Genomic DNA, 12,509 nt, shown 5'->3' with positions numbered 1-12,509 from the left:
AATCATGGTCTTAGTTAATGGAAATTATATTATACAGCATTGTTTGTCAGCAAAATGACTGAATAAAATGTCCCTCACACATCAACCCCCTCAACAACAATAATTTTGCCTCTGCATGCACAGACCAAAGTGCATTCTCAGGAGCTCCAGGATCCAGGTTGGAGGTTATGAAGGTGCAGTCCATTTTCTCCACTGAGGAGACAGAACTGCCTCTAGGCAGCTGACTCACTGACTGTGGTCTCAGCTATAGAAACAGAAATAGCTCTGTTCCCCTGAGAATTTAGCTACAATCCCATTTGGCTCTGGGTCTGTCACCAGCATATCCCATATGTCAAGAGATCCAGAGGAGTCACATTCATCCATGTATCAGGTTAACAGGCATAATCAAGAACTTGTTCCTGGCTGTAGACCAGGAAGTGGCCTTTGAACCAGCTCCAGCTCACTCCACCTTTGGAGGAGAGCCCCTGGAAGTAACGTATAGTTCATCAGACTGTTGATTCTGAAACGGCCCCCTAACAGACCTCCAGCAGGTCTCAGCCACAGTTTAGGAACAATCTTACTGGCATAGGAACCCCTTAGGAAACATGCTTGTCTGGGCCCTCTAAGATCCTAAAAAGGATTTATACTCAGCTCAAGCCCCCTCACTGCCACAGTATGCTAGAATTTCTGCTGACACAAAGACTAGACAGGAGATACTCCTGTCTCTGCCCCTTGGAGTTTCTGAAAAAGCCCTATATATGACTCCAGCTTCCTCATAATCCATAGTCTGACAGTCTACAACAATCCTGAATGACCAGTGTCCCAGTAGGAAACACTCCTACTTGGAGATCTGAAAGGGCCCTACACCGAATCCCAATCCCTCCCAACAGCAGTCTGTGAACAGTCCTGCTACCAAATATACCCAACAGAACGTTGGGTATATACTCCTGTCTATACTCTCAGAAATTCTGAGAGGGCCCAAAACACCATAAACACTCCTAGCACAAGGACCTGTTGGCTGAGGACCCACGCATGGACCCTAAAGCGGACTCTTGTCCCAGTCCTACCCTACTGAACAAGGTACTACAGGCAGTCACATCCACCCAGGGACCAGAAGGGATCCATCCATACCATCCCAAGACCCAGTAACAAGCCCACAAGTCATAGATGCCACTGTAGACCCAGCAAAAACTGCCTCCCATGCATGCTTCACAACAGCAATTATGGATATAATCCTATCAGCTCAGGAAACAGACAGGAGGTTTTTATCTCATGAAACCAGTTTGTAAAAACTGGAAGAGGTGTTTACTTCCACAAATGCACAGACACCGATGTAAGGCTACAAAGACAACAGAGAGTTATGCAAATGTGACACCACCAAAGGAAAGTAATAGAACTCTAGTAACCGGTTCCAAAGAAATGGAGATTTATGACCTGCCTGACAAAGAATGTAAAATAATCATCTTAAACTGTATGAAATGCAAGAAAACACATAGAGACAACTGAACAAAATCAGGAAAACAAAATATGTTAAATAAAAGAAATGGAGAGAGATCAAAATGGTGGAGTAGAAGACATTGAGCTCACCTCCTCCTGTTGAATACATCAAAAATAGATCTACATGTGAGGCTTGCTAAAAATAAACTAGAGACTGGCAGAAAGGTTCTTTTACAACCAAGGGTGTAAAGAAAGATCCACATAGAGTCAGGTAGTGAGGAAGGCAAAGTGATCAGGACCAGTGCCTAGCAGGAAGCACAGAAAAAGAAGGGGATATCACAGATTGGGAAGTTCTCCCTAAGGAATGAGGGGTTTGGACACCCCAGCCATTGTGCTGGAATCAGGAAGATGAGTCTCCTGAATGGCTTTAAAAACCTGCAGAGTTCCAAACAATAGCAAGGAGAGATAAGAAAGTCATCCTAAGTGATCAGTGCAAGGAAACAGAGGAAAACAATAGAATGGGAAAGACTAGAGAACTTCCAGATGTTGAAGCTGGATGTTCAAGGCAGAGGAACCAGAGATTAAATTGCAAATTCTGTTGGATCATAGAAAAAACAAGAGAATTCCAGAAAAACATCTGCTTTAATTGACTGCGCCAAAGCCTTTGACTGTGTGCTAAGTCACTTCAGTCGTGTCCGACTCTGTGCGACCCCATAGATGGCAGCCCACCAGGCTCCCCTGTCCCTGGGATTCCCCAGGCAAGAACACTGGAGTGGGTTGCCATTTCCTTCTCCAATGCATGGAAGTGAAAAGTGAAAGTGAAGTCGCTCAGTCGTGTCCGACTCTTAACGACCCCATAGATGGCAGCCCACCAGGCTCCCCCATCCCTGGGATTCTTCAGGCAAGAACACTGGAGTAGGGTGCCATTGCCTTCTCCAAAGGCAGGTAGATCACAACAAACTGTGGAAATTTTTTCAAGAGATGGGAATACCGGACGGCTTTACCTGCCTCCTGAGAAATCTGTATGCAAGTCAAGAAACAACAGTTAGAACCGGACATGGAACAAACTGGTTCCACATTGGGAAAGGAGTACTTCAAGGCTGTCACCCTGCCTATTTAACCTATATGCAGAGTACATCATGCGAAATGCTGGGCTGCATGAAGCACAAGGCGGAATTAAGATTGCTGGGAGAAATATCAATAACCTCAGATATGCATGCAGATGACACCACCCTTATGGCAGAAAGCAAAGAGGAACTAAAGAGCCTCTTGATGAAAGTAAAAGAGGAGATTGAAAAAGCTGGCTTAAAACTCAACATTCAAAAACCCAAGATCATGGCATCTGGTCCCACCACTTCATGGCAAATAGATGGGGTAACAATGGAAACAGTGAGAGACTTTATTTTCTTGGGCTCCAAAATCACTGCAGATGTTGAGTGCAGCCATGAAATTTAAAGATGCTTGCTCCTTGGAAGAAAAGCTATGACCAACCTAGACAGTATATTAAAAAGCAGAGACATTATTTTGGCAACAAAGGTCCATCTATTCAAAGCTATGTTTTTTTCAGTAGTCATGTATGGATGTGAGAGTTGGACTATAAAGAAAAATGAGCGCCAAAGAATTGATGCTTTTGAACCGTGGTGTTAGAGAAGATTCTTGAGAGTCCCTTGGACTGTAAGGAGATCAAACCAGTCAATCCTAAAGGAAATCAGTCCTGAATATTCATTGGAAGGACTAATGCTGAAGCTGAAGCTCTAATACTTTGGCTACCCAATGTGAAGAACTGACTCATTGGAAAAGACCCTGATGCTGGGAAAGATTGAAGGCAGGAAGAGAAAGGGATGGCAGAGCATGAGATAGTTGGATGGCATCACCGACTGGATGGATATGAGTTTGGGCAAGCTCTGGGAGATGGTGGTGGACAGGGAAGCCTGGGGTGTGGCAGTCCATGGGGTCACAGAGTCGGATACAACTGAGTGACTGAACTGAACTGACCTGAACTTGAGAAAAGAATAGATGAATACAGTGAGAATTTAAACAAGGAACTAGAAAATATAAAAAAGAACCAGAGAAAAAGAAACCAATACAATATTGTAAAGTAATTAGCCTCCAATTAAAATAAATAAATTTATATTTTAAAAAAAAAGAGTATAACAACTGGAATGAAAAACAGACTGAGGGAATTAACAGACTAGGTGACAAAGAAAAATGCACGTGCAATCTGTGAGACAGAATAATGGAAATCACCCAGTCATAACAGGAAAAAGAAAAATTTTTAGAGGTAAGGATAGTTTAAGGGATCACTGAGCCAACATCAAGCATTCATATTAACATTCACATTATAGGGGTCCAAGAAGTAAAGATAGAGAAAGGAGTTTAAAATGTGTTTGATGAAATTGTGGCTAAAAATTTCTAGAGCCTGAAGAAGGAAACAGACATCCAGACACAGGAGGCACAGAGGACCTCAAACAGAATGAACCAAAGAGACCTGCACCAAGAGATATCATAACTAAAATGGAAAAACTTACAAATAAAGAGATAATTGCAAAGGCAGCAAATAAAAAACAAAAAGTCACATACAAGGGAACACCATAAGGCTATCAGCTGATTTTTCTACAGATTTTGCAGACCAGATGGGAGTGGCATGACATATTTAAAGAGTTGAAAGGGGAAAGCCTACAACCTGGGATACTCTATTCCACAAGATTATCATTTAGAAATGGAAGAGAGATAAAAACACTTTCTCTGACAAGCAAAGACTAAGAGTTCAATACTAAATTGACCCTAAAAGAAATGCTAAAGAGTCTTCCCTACGTGGAAAAGAAATGGCTACAATAAGAAGTAAGAATTCATAGGAAAGGAAAAATCGTACTAATAAAGGCAAATATATAGTGAAGACTATGGATCAACCACTTAAAAAAGATAATGTGAAGATTAAAAGACAAAAATTGTAAAATCAATTACAAGAAACAATTAAGGGATAAATATGAAGGTGTAAAATATGTCATCAAAAACAACATGCGGGAAGGAAGTAAAATATGTAGATCATTTAGAATGTGTTTAAGCTCAAATGACTACCACTTTGTAACAAAGTGACATATAGATCAACATATATAAATCCCATGTTAACTACAAATCAAAAACATACCATAGATTCACAGAAACAAGAGAGAAAGGAACACAAGTATGACACTAAAAAAAAAAATCACTGAACCACAAGGCAAGAACAGAGCAGAATCATAAAACAAAAAACAAGAAGCAAAATGTCAATAAATACATGCCAATCAATAATCACTTTATATGTTAATGGATTAAATACTCAAGTCAAAAGATAAGGTAGCTGACTGTATTCTTAAAAAAAAAAAAAAAAGGACGCATCTATATCCTGCCTATAAGAGACTCATTTCAGAGCTAAACGCACACACAGACTGAAAGTGAGGGAATAGGTAAAAAACGTTTCATACAAATGAAAACAACAAGAAAGTTGGGGTAGCAATACTCATATCAGACAAGGTCTACCACAAAGGAAAAAGAAAGGCATTATATAATTCTAAGAAAATCAAGTAGTTGCAGGAGGATTCCTACTTGTTGTCTCACGCAGCAGAAGATTCTTCACTCTTGATCTACAAAACCTCTGATGGAAAAGTTACTAGAACAGCATACAATTTGCATAAAACACACTTCAGCCTTACTGGTGTGCCTTCCAGCTTCTCAGTTCCCTGGGTCCTGTTAGATCCAGGGAACTGTTAGATCCAGGATCCTGTTAGATCCCAGTTTCTTATTACCACATCACATCCACCATGGAAGAATACCTTGTACTTTTCCACCTAAGTCACTGGGTCCAACAGCACAACAAAAGACTGGTGGAATAAGGACGCCTACCCGCAGCCGTAGGAATTTTTTTCTGTGGAAACGAAAAGCCTGCCTGCTCAGCAAGTTGAAAATGAAGGAGTGGCTCAAAGTAAAAGAAAAATAACTTAAAGACTGTATCATGGAAAACAAAGAGAAACCAGTTATCACAACGTTTAATTTAAAATTTGAGGGGAAAAATACCTGAAAGATCTGTAGGCAACAGTAATGTTTTTCTTTTACTGTCCTTGAGAGTTCTTAGAGTGCCTTAAAAAAACATGTTGACTATATGAAGCAGTGTTCCAACTCAAACAGAATAATATGCTCTTAACACCTGAGGTTTGAGGAGACTATAGATATGTCTTAGCATTACTGTAGCAGGAAAATATAGAGAGAATAAATTATTTTTATAGTAGATCTTTAGCAAAAAACTGTAAGTAGGAAAATAATTTGCTCTTTAAAGAGCAATATTTATCATGATATATTAGGTTAATCCTGGAGGAAGAAACAGCAACCCAGTCCAGTATTCTTGCCTGGAGAATCCCATGGACAGAGGAGCCTGGCAGGCTACAGTTCACGGGGTTGCAAAGTGTTCAACACAACTCAGCAAATACATGATGATAGAAGGATCAATACAAGAGGATATAACATTCATTAACATACAGCTAACATAATGGCACATAAGTATATGAAGCAAATATTGACAGATGCAAAGGAAGAAACTGATAATAATACAATAATAGTAGAGGATTTGAACAGCCCCTTATATCGATAAACAGAGTATCCAGAAAAAAAAAATACTAAAGACATAGTAGTCTTAAGTGACACATTAGACCAACTGAACTTAATAGGCATCCAGAGGACTTACATCCCCTAACAGCAGACTATACATCCTTTAAGTGCATATAAAACATTCTTCAGGACATACTGCATGCTATGTCACAAAACATGTCTAAACAAATTTAAAAGGATAAAAATACACCAAGAATTTTTTCTTAAAAAAAAAAGAAAAACCTAGAAATTAACTACAGAAAGAAAAACAGATAAAAAACATATACATATGACACTAAACAAGAGAGAGGAGATATATGTATACAAATAGCTGATTCACTTTGCTGTACAGCAGAAACTAACACAACATTGTAAAACACCTATATTTCAATATTTTTTAAAATTAAAACACAACATAATAAACCTTAGGGAATACAGATAAAGCAGTTCTCAGATACAAATTAAGAGCTAAAGCATCTACACACACAAAAAAAAATCTCAGTTCAGTAACCTAAAATTCAGTAACCTAAAATTAATGAGAAACAATAAAAGCAGAGAAAACTAAACCCAAGCAATCAGGAAAAAGGAAATTAAAAAGATGAGCTGATATAAATAAAATGGAAAATAAAACAATAAACAAAATCAATGAAAGCAAAGTTGGTTCTTTAAAAAAAAAAATCAGCAAAATTCATTTAGCTACATCAACCTTAAATAAAGAGAATACACAAGTAATTAGGAACTAAAAATGTGACAACACATCTTATAAAAATAAAGATTATAGAGGATATTATAAACAATTTATATGTCAACAAATTAGATAATATAGAAGAAATGAACAAACTCCTAGAAATACATAAATTACCTAAACTGATTAGAAAAGAAATTTTAAAATCTGAATAGTCCTTTAAAGCAACTGATTTAGTAATTAACTATCCAGGATGAAAAGCTCAGATGGCATCATTGGTGAAATATACCAAAAAGTTAAGATTACTACCTATTCTTCATTAACTCTCTTAAAAATCAAAAGAGAAAACACTTCCCATAAGATGCTATTAGGCCAGTAGTGGCTCAGACGGTATAGCGTCTGCCTGCAATGCAGGAGACCCGGGTTCAATCCCTGGGTTGGAAAGATCCCAGGGGGAAAAAATGGCACCCCACTCCAGTACTCTTGCCTGGAAAATCCTATGGATGGAGGAGCCTGGTAGGCTACAGTCCATGTGGTCACAAAGAGTCAGACATGACTGAACAACTTCACTTTCACCCTGATACCTGATTCAAAGATGTTACAAAGAAAGAAAACTAAGGACTAATAATTTACTAATACAGACATTAAAATACTCAGCAAAAAATAATCAAAATGAATCCAGCAACATCTATAAAGGGTCATTTCTTATGATCTGGTAAGATTTACTCCAGGAATGCAACACTGGTTTAACAACAAAAAATCAATTAATAATAATATAATAATAACAACAATAATGTAATACATTTATTATCAACAGACTAAAAGACAAAAATTACTTGGTCATCTCAAGAAGTGAAGAAAAGTTATTTGAAAGAAGTTTGTACACCTTCATGGTAAAAACTCTCAATAAATTAACAATAGAAAGAAATTTCTTCAATCTGATAAAGGGCATGTACAAAAAACCTACTGCTAATGTCATACTACTGAAACAATGAATAATTTCCTTCTAAGACAAGGAATGAGACAAATATGTACCAGAGGTTTTATCCAGGGCAACTGAACAAGAGAAATAAAGGATACCCAGATTAGAAAAGAAGAACTAAAACTATTTGTAGATAACATGATCTTGTACATACAGGTATATCTTATTTTACTGTGCTTTACTTTTTTAGCACTTCTCAGACACTGAGCTTTTTTACAAATGTAAGGTTTATGGCAACCCTGCATTATGAGATGATGCTTAGCATTTTAAGCAATAAAGTATTTTTCAATTAAAGCACGTACATTATTTTTTCAGACATAATACTATTGCATACTTAATAGGCAACAGCAGAGTGTAAACATAACTTTATATCCACTAGGAAACCAAAAACTTCATGTGATGCTTTATTGTGGTATTTGCTTTATTGCAATGGTCTGGAACCACAATATCTCCAAGGTATGTCTGCACACAATCCTAAGAAATACACTGAAAAATCATTACAACTAATAAAAGAGGTAACATTAAGGCTGCAGGTAACAAAATCAATGTACAAAAATCAACTTTCTCTATATACTGCTGCTGCTGCTGCTAAGTCGCTTCAGTCATGTCCGACTCTTAGCGACCCCATGGACTGCAGCCCACCAGACTCCCCCGTCCCTGGGATTCTCCAGGCAAGAACACTGGAGTGGGTTGCCATTTCCTTCTCCACTCTATACACTAACAAAGCACTATCCAAAAATTAAGAAAAAAATTATATTTACAGTAGTAAAGTAATAAAAGAATCTGCAATAAATAGAACAAAAGAAGTACAAAATATGTATTCCAAAAACTATAAACATTAATGAAAAAAATTAAAGACCTAACAAGTGGAAAGACATCTAATGCCCATAGATCAAAAGACTTAATATTGTTAAGGTGGTAATACTCTGCAAATACAGAATCAAAGAAATCCCTATCCAAATCCCAGCTGCATTTTTTTTTTTTTTTTGCAGAAATAGATAAGACAATGATTTTTGCAGAAATAGACAATAGACAAAAATCCATATGGATATTTAAGAGACCCAGTATATTAAAAAAAAAACAAACCTTAAAAAATAAGAATAATGTTGGAAGACTCAAACTTCAAAATACATAGAAAGCTACAGAAATCAAAACCAATGAGGTGCTGAAATAGAGTAGACATATAGGTAACTGGAACAGAATTGAGAATCTAGAAATAAATCCTCATGTATTTAGTCAACTGATTTTCAACAAGGATATCAAGACAATTTAATGGAGATAGACTTCTTTTTAGGAAATATTACTACAACAACTGAACATCCACATATAAAGTGATGTAGATCCCATCCTTATACCATATACAAAACCTAGCTCAAAATGAATCACAGCTTAAATTAAAAAGCTAAAACTATAAAACTAATAGGGGAAAATAGTCACAGTAAAGCAAGTCACACAAATTTTCTGATTTCCCAGTGCATATAAAAGTTATTTTTATACTATATTGCAGCCTATTAAGTGTGTAACAGCATTATGTCTTTAAAAAACCAATGTACATATCTTAATTAAAAATACTTAATTTCTGCAAAGAGCTAAACATCATCTGAGCCTTCAGTGAGTCACACCCTTTTTGCTGGTGGATGACTTGAAACATTGCAAGAATTAACAAAAAGTGACACAGAGACACTAAGTGAGCAAATGCTGTTAGAAAAATGGTGCTGATAGACTTGAAGACAGGAGTTAGCACAAACCTTCAATTTACAAAAATGAATATCTCAAAGCAAAATAAAATGAGGTATACTTGTATTTAATTCATAGAACTGTATATTAAAAGAAAAAAGTCAAATTTACTATATGAAAATATTGAAAGGTGAAATTTAAAATGATTAATGTATTCTCTAAAAAGAAAAGTAACATCTCTTAAAAACATATGTTAAAATATAAACCTATTTTTAATATAAAAGTAAATAAAAATTATAAAGCATGGAGATGGTCAACTTAGGAAAACAAGTGATAAAATAAAAATTATTTTACCTAATTAATATTTACAGATAAATCCAACCAACAATAGCAAAATATTCATTCATTTCAAAATACTCATTCATTTAACATTTATTATGATAGGTCACAGACAGGGCCATAAAACAAGCTTCAGTTAATTTAAAAGGATTCAGTTAATATACTGTCTGCTGCTGCTAAGTCATTTCAGTCATGTCCGACTCTATGCGACCCCATAGACGGCAGCCCACCAGGCTCCTCCATCCCTGGGATTCTCCAGGCAAGAACACTGGAGTGGCTTGCCATTTCCTTCTCCAATGGGTGGAAATGAAAAGTGAAAGTGAAGTCACTCAGTCGTGTCCAACTCTTTGCAACCCCATGGACTGCAGCCTACCAGGCTCCTCTGTCTCTGGGATTTTCCAGGCAAGAGTACTGGAGTGGGGTGCCATTGCCTTCTCCGTATACTGTCTGACCACAATGGAATTAAATTAGAAATCAATAATGAAAGAATTCTAGAAAAATCTCTAATATTTATAAACTAAATAAAACATTTATAAATAACCCACAGTTAAAGAAAACAAGTAGAAATTAGAAAATAATTCAAGCTGAATGGAAGGAAAACACATGTTAAAATTTGGGGATGGGGAATTACAATTCTGCCAAGAGGGAACAGCCCTATTCTCCCAGTTTCTGTCTTTCATAACTGAAAACAAGAGCAAAAACCCTGGAGATAACATTATAAACAAGCAAAAGTAAACTCTGAGGTAGAAAGAAAGAAAGAAATTTCCAGGCATCTCAGGACTTGTGGAATGACACAGTAGTGAGTTCCTTGAGTTTCCTTTGTGTCCCATATATGCTAGACAGAGCACTGCAGAAGTTTTCAACCCAGTATCACCAACTAGGACAGGTAAAAAATAAAGACAAAAGCAAAAAATCCAAGAAAAGCTATTCTCCAAAAGGACTGAGAAGAGGGTGGGCTAAAAGCCAACTGTGGCATTATCCATCCTATTCTATCCAAACATCAATGAAAAAAACCATACTCTCCTCCTTCCCACTCCATGGCGTTCAAGAGGGCTGACTAGGGAGCTGCTCATCTACCTCATCTCACTCCCACCATGCAGAGAGTACACTTTAAATCCTATAGCCACTGGTATTTAAGGACACAAGCAGGTTGCTAATCACCCATCCCCTGCCTGGAAGAAGCAGGTAGCACTTTGTTCCACTGCCAGGTTATATCAGTGCACTAAGCAGGATGCTGAATTCCCATCTCCACAGCAGTGGAGGCAGGGGGAAGCAATACAAGCCTGATGGGGTAGTACTATTGAGTCTAAATCAGCAGTTGATCTTCTATCCTCTTACCAGTATAAGGATGTTATTTTAATTTCTCCAACAAGATATGGCAGCCCTGGAGTACAGTGGCAACAAGTTTGAATGAGGTAGTATAAGGTGGGGCTAGTTATCATTAGGTTTCACTCACACCCTCCTAGCACCCCAAGTCAGCAAGGTGATAATTTGGAAGCAGAATCCTTCCACTTGACAGCAACAAGACTGAACAAGGTGGGTGAAGCAGGGCTAGTCAGCAACCAAATCATACCAGAGAATCCTAATAGGAGCTGAACCACTGTTTACATCAATGAGGCAAAACAAGGTGATGCAGGGAGAAGTGATTGATACTATGATTCCTTTATCTCCTGATGTCACTGGAGCACAGTGGGAAGGTGAACTTCCAACCCACCCACTTGAAAGGAAGCAGTATCGATCACTACCCTCCTTTTTCAGGGATGAGTATGTTGACAGGGCTCACCAAGAAACTGTACATACCCATCTGGGACTCAAACAGCAAAGGAAGAAGTTAAATGGTCACTCATTGCAGATGACATTATACTCTACATAGAAAATTCTACAGTCTTCACCAGAAAACTACTAGGATATATAAATTCAGTAATGTTGTAGGATACAAAATTAATACACAGAAATCTGTTACATTTCTATACACTACCAGAAAGAGAAATTAAGAACACAATACCATTTGCAATTGTATCACACAAAAATAAGCAAACTGATCACATGGATCACAACCTTGTCTAATTCAATGAAACTATGAGCTATGCTGTGTAGGGCCACCCAAGACATATGGATCATGGTGGAGAGTTCTGACAAAATGTGGTCTACTAGAGAAGGGAATAGAAAAACACCTCAGTATTCTTGCCTCGAGAACCCCATGAACAGTATGAAAAGGCAAAAAGATCTGACACTGAAAGATGAACTCCCCAGGTCAGTAGGTACCCAATATGCTATTGCAGAAGAGCAGAGAAAAAATTTCAGAAGGAACGAACAGACTGAGCCAAAACAAAAACAACATCCAGTTGTGGATGTGGCTGGTGGTGGAAGTAAAGTCTGATGCAGGATGGGGAACACATGTATACCTGTGGTGGATTCATTTCAATATTTGGCAAAACCAATACAATATTGTAAAGTTTAAAAATTAAAAAAAAAAAAAAAGCAATACTGCATAGGAACCTGGAATGGTAGGTCCATGAATCAAGGCAAATTGGAAGTGATCAAACAGGAGATGACAAGAGTGAACATCAACATTTTAGGAATCGGTGGACTAAAATGGACTGGAATGGGCAAATTTAATTCAGATGACAATTATACCTACTACTGTGTGCAAGAGTCACTTAGAAGAACTGGAGTAGCCCTCATAGTCTACAAGAGTCCAAAATGCAGTACTTGGTGCAATCTCAAAAACAACAAAATCATCTCTGTTTGTTTCCAAGGCAAACTATTTAGTATCACAGTAATCTAATG

General features: G+C 37.4%; 1 protein-coding gene across 4 annotated transcripts in view; it reads right to left on the bottom strand.

Annotated features, from left to right (window-relative positions):
• Nucleotides 1–12,509, bottom strand: part of STXBP5L (syntaxin binding protein 5L) — a 321,677-nt gene that overhangs the window by 244,384 nt on the left and 64,784 nt on the right. The gene's annotated exons all lie outside the window — the stretch shown is intronic.

This window comes from Bos indicus, chromosome 1 (genome assembly GCF_029378745.1).
Source record: "Bos indicus isolate NIAB-ARS_2022 breed Sahiwal x Tharparkar chromosome 1, NIAB-ARS_B.indTharparkar_mat_pri_1.0, whole genome shotgun sequence".
NCBI lineage: Eukaryota > Metazoa > Chordata > Mammalia > Artiodactyla > Bovidae > Bos > Bos indicus.
This window is presented reverse-complemented; position numbering and strand designations above follow the sequence as displayed.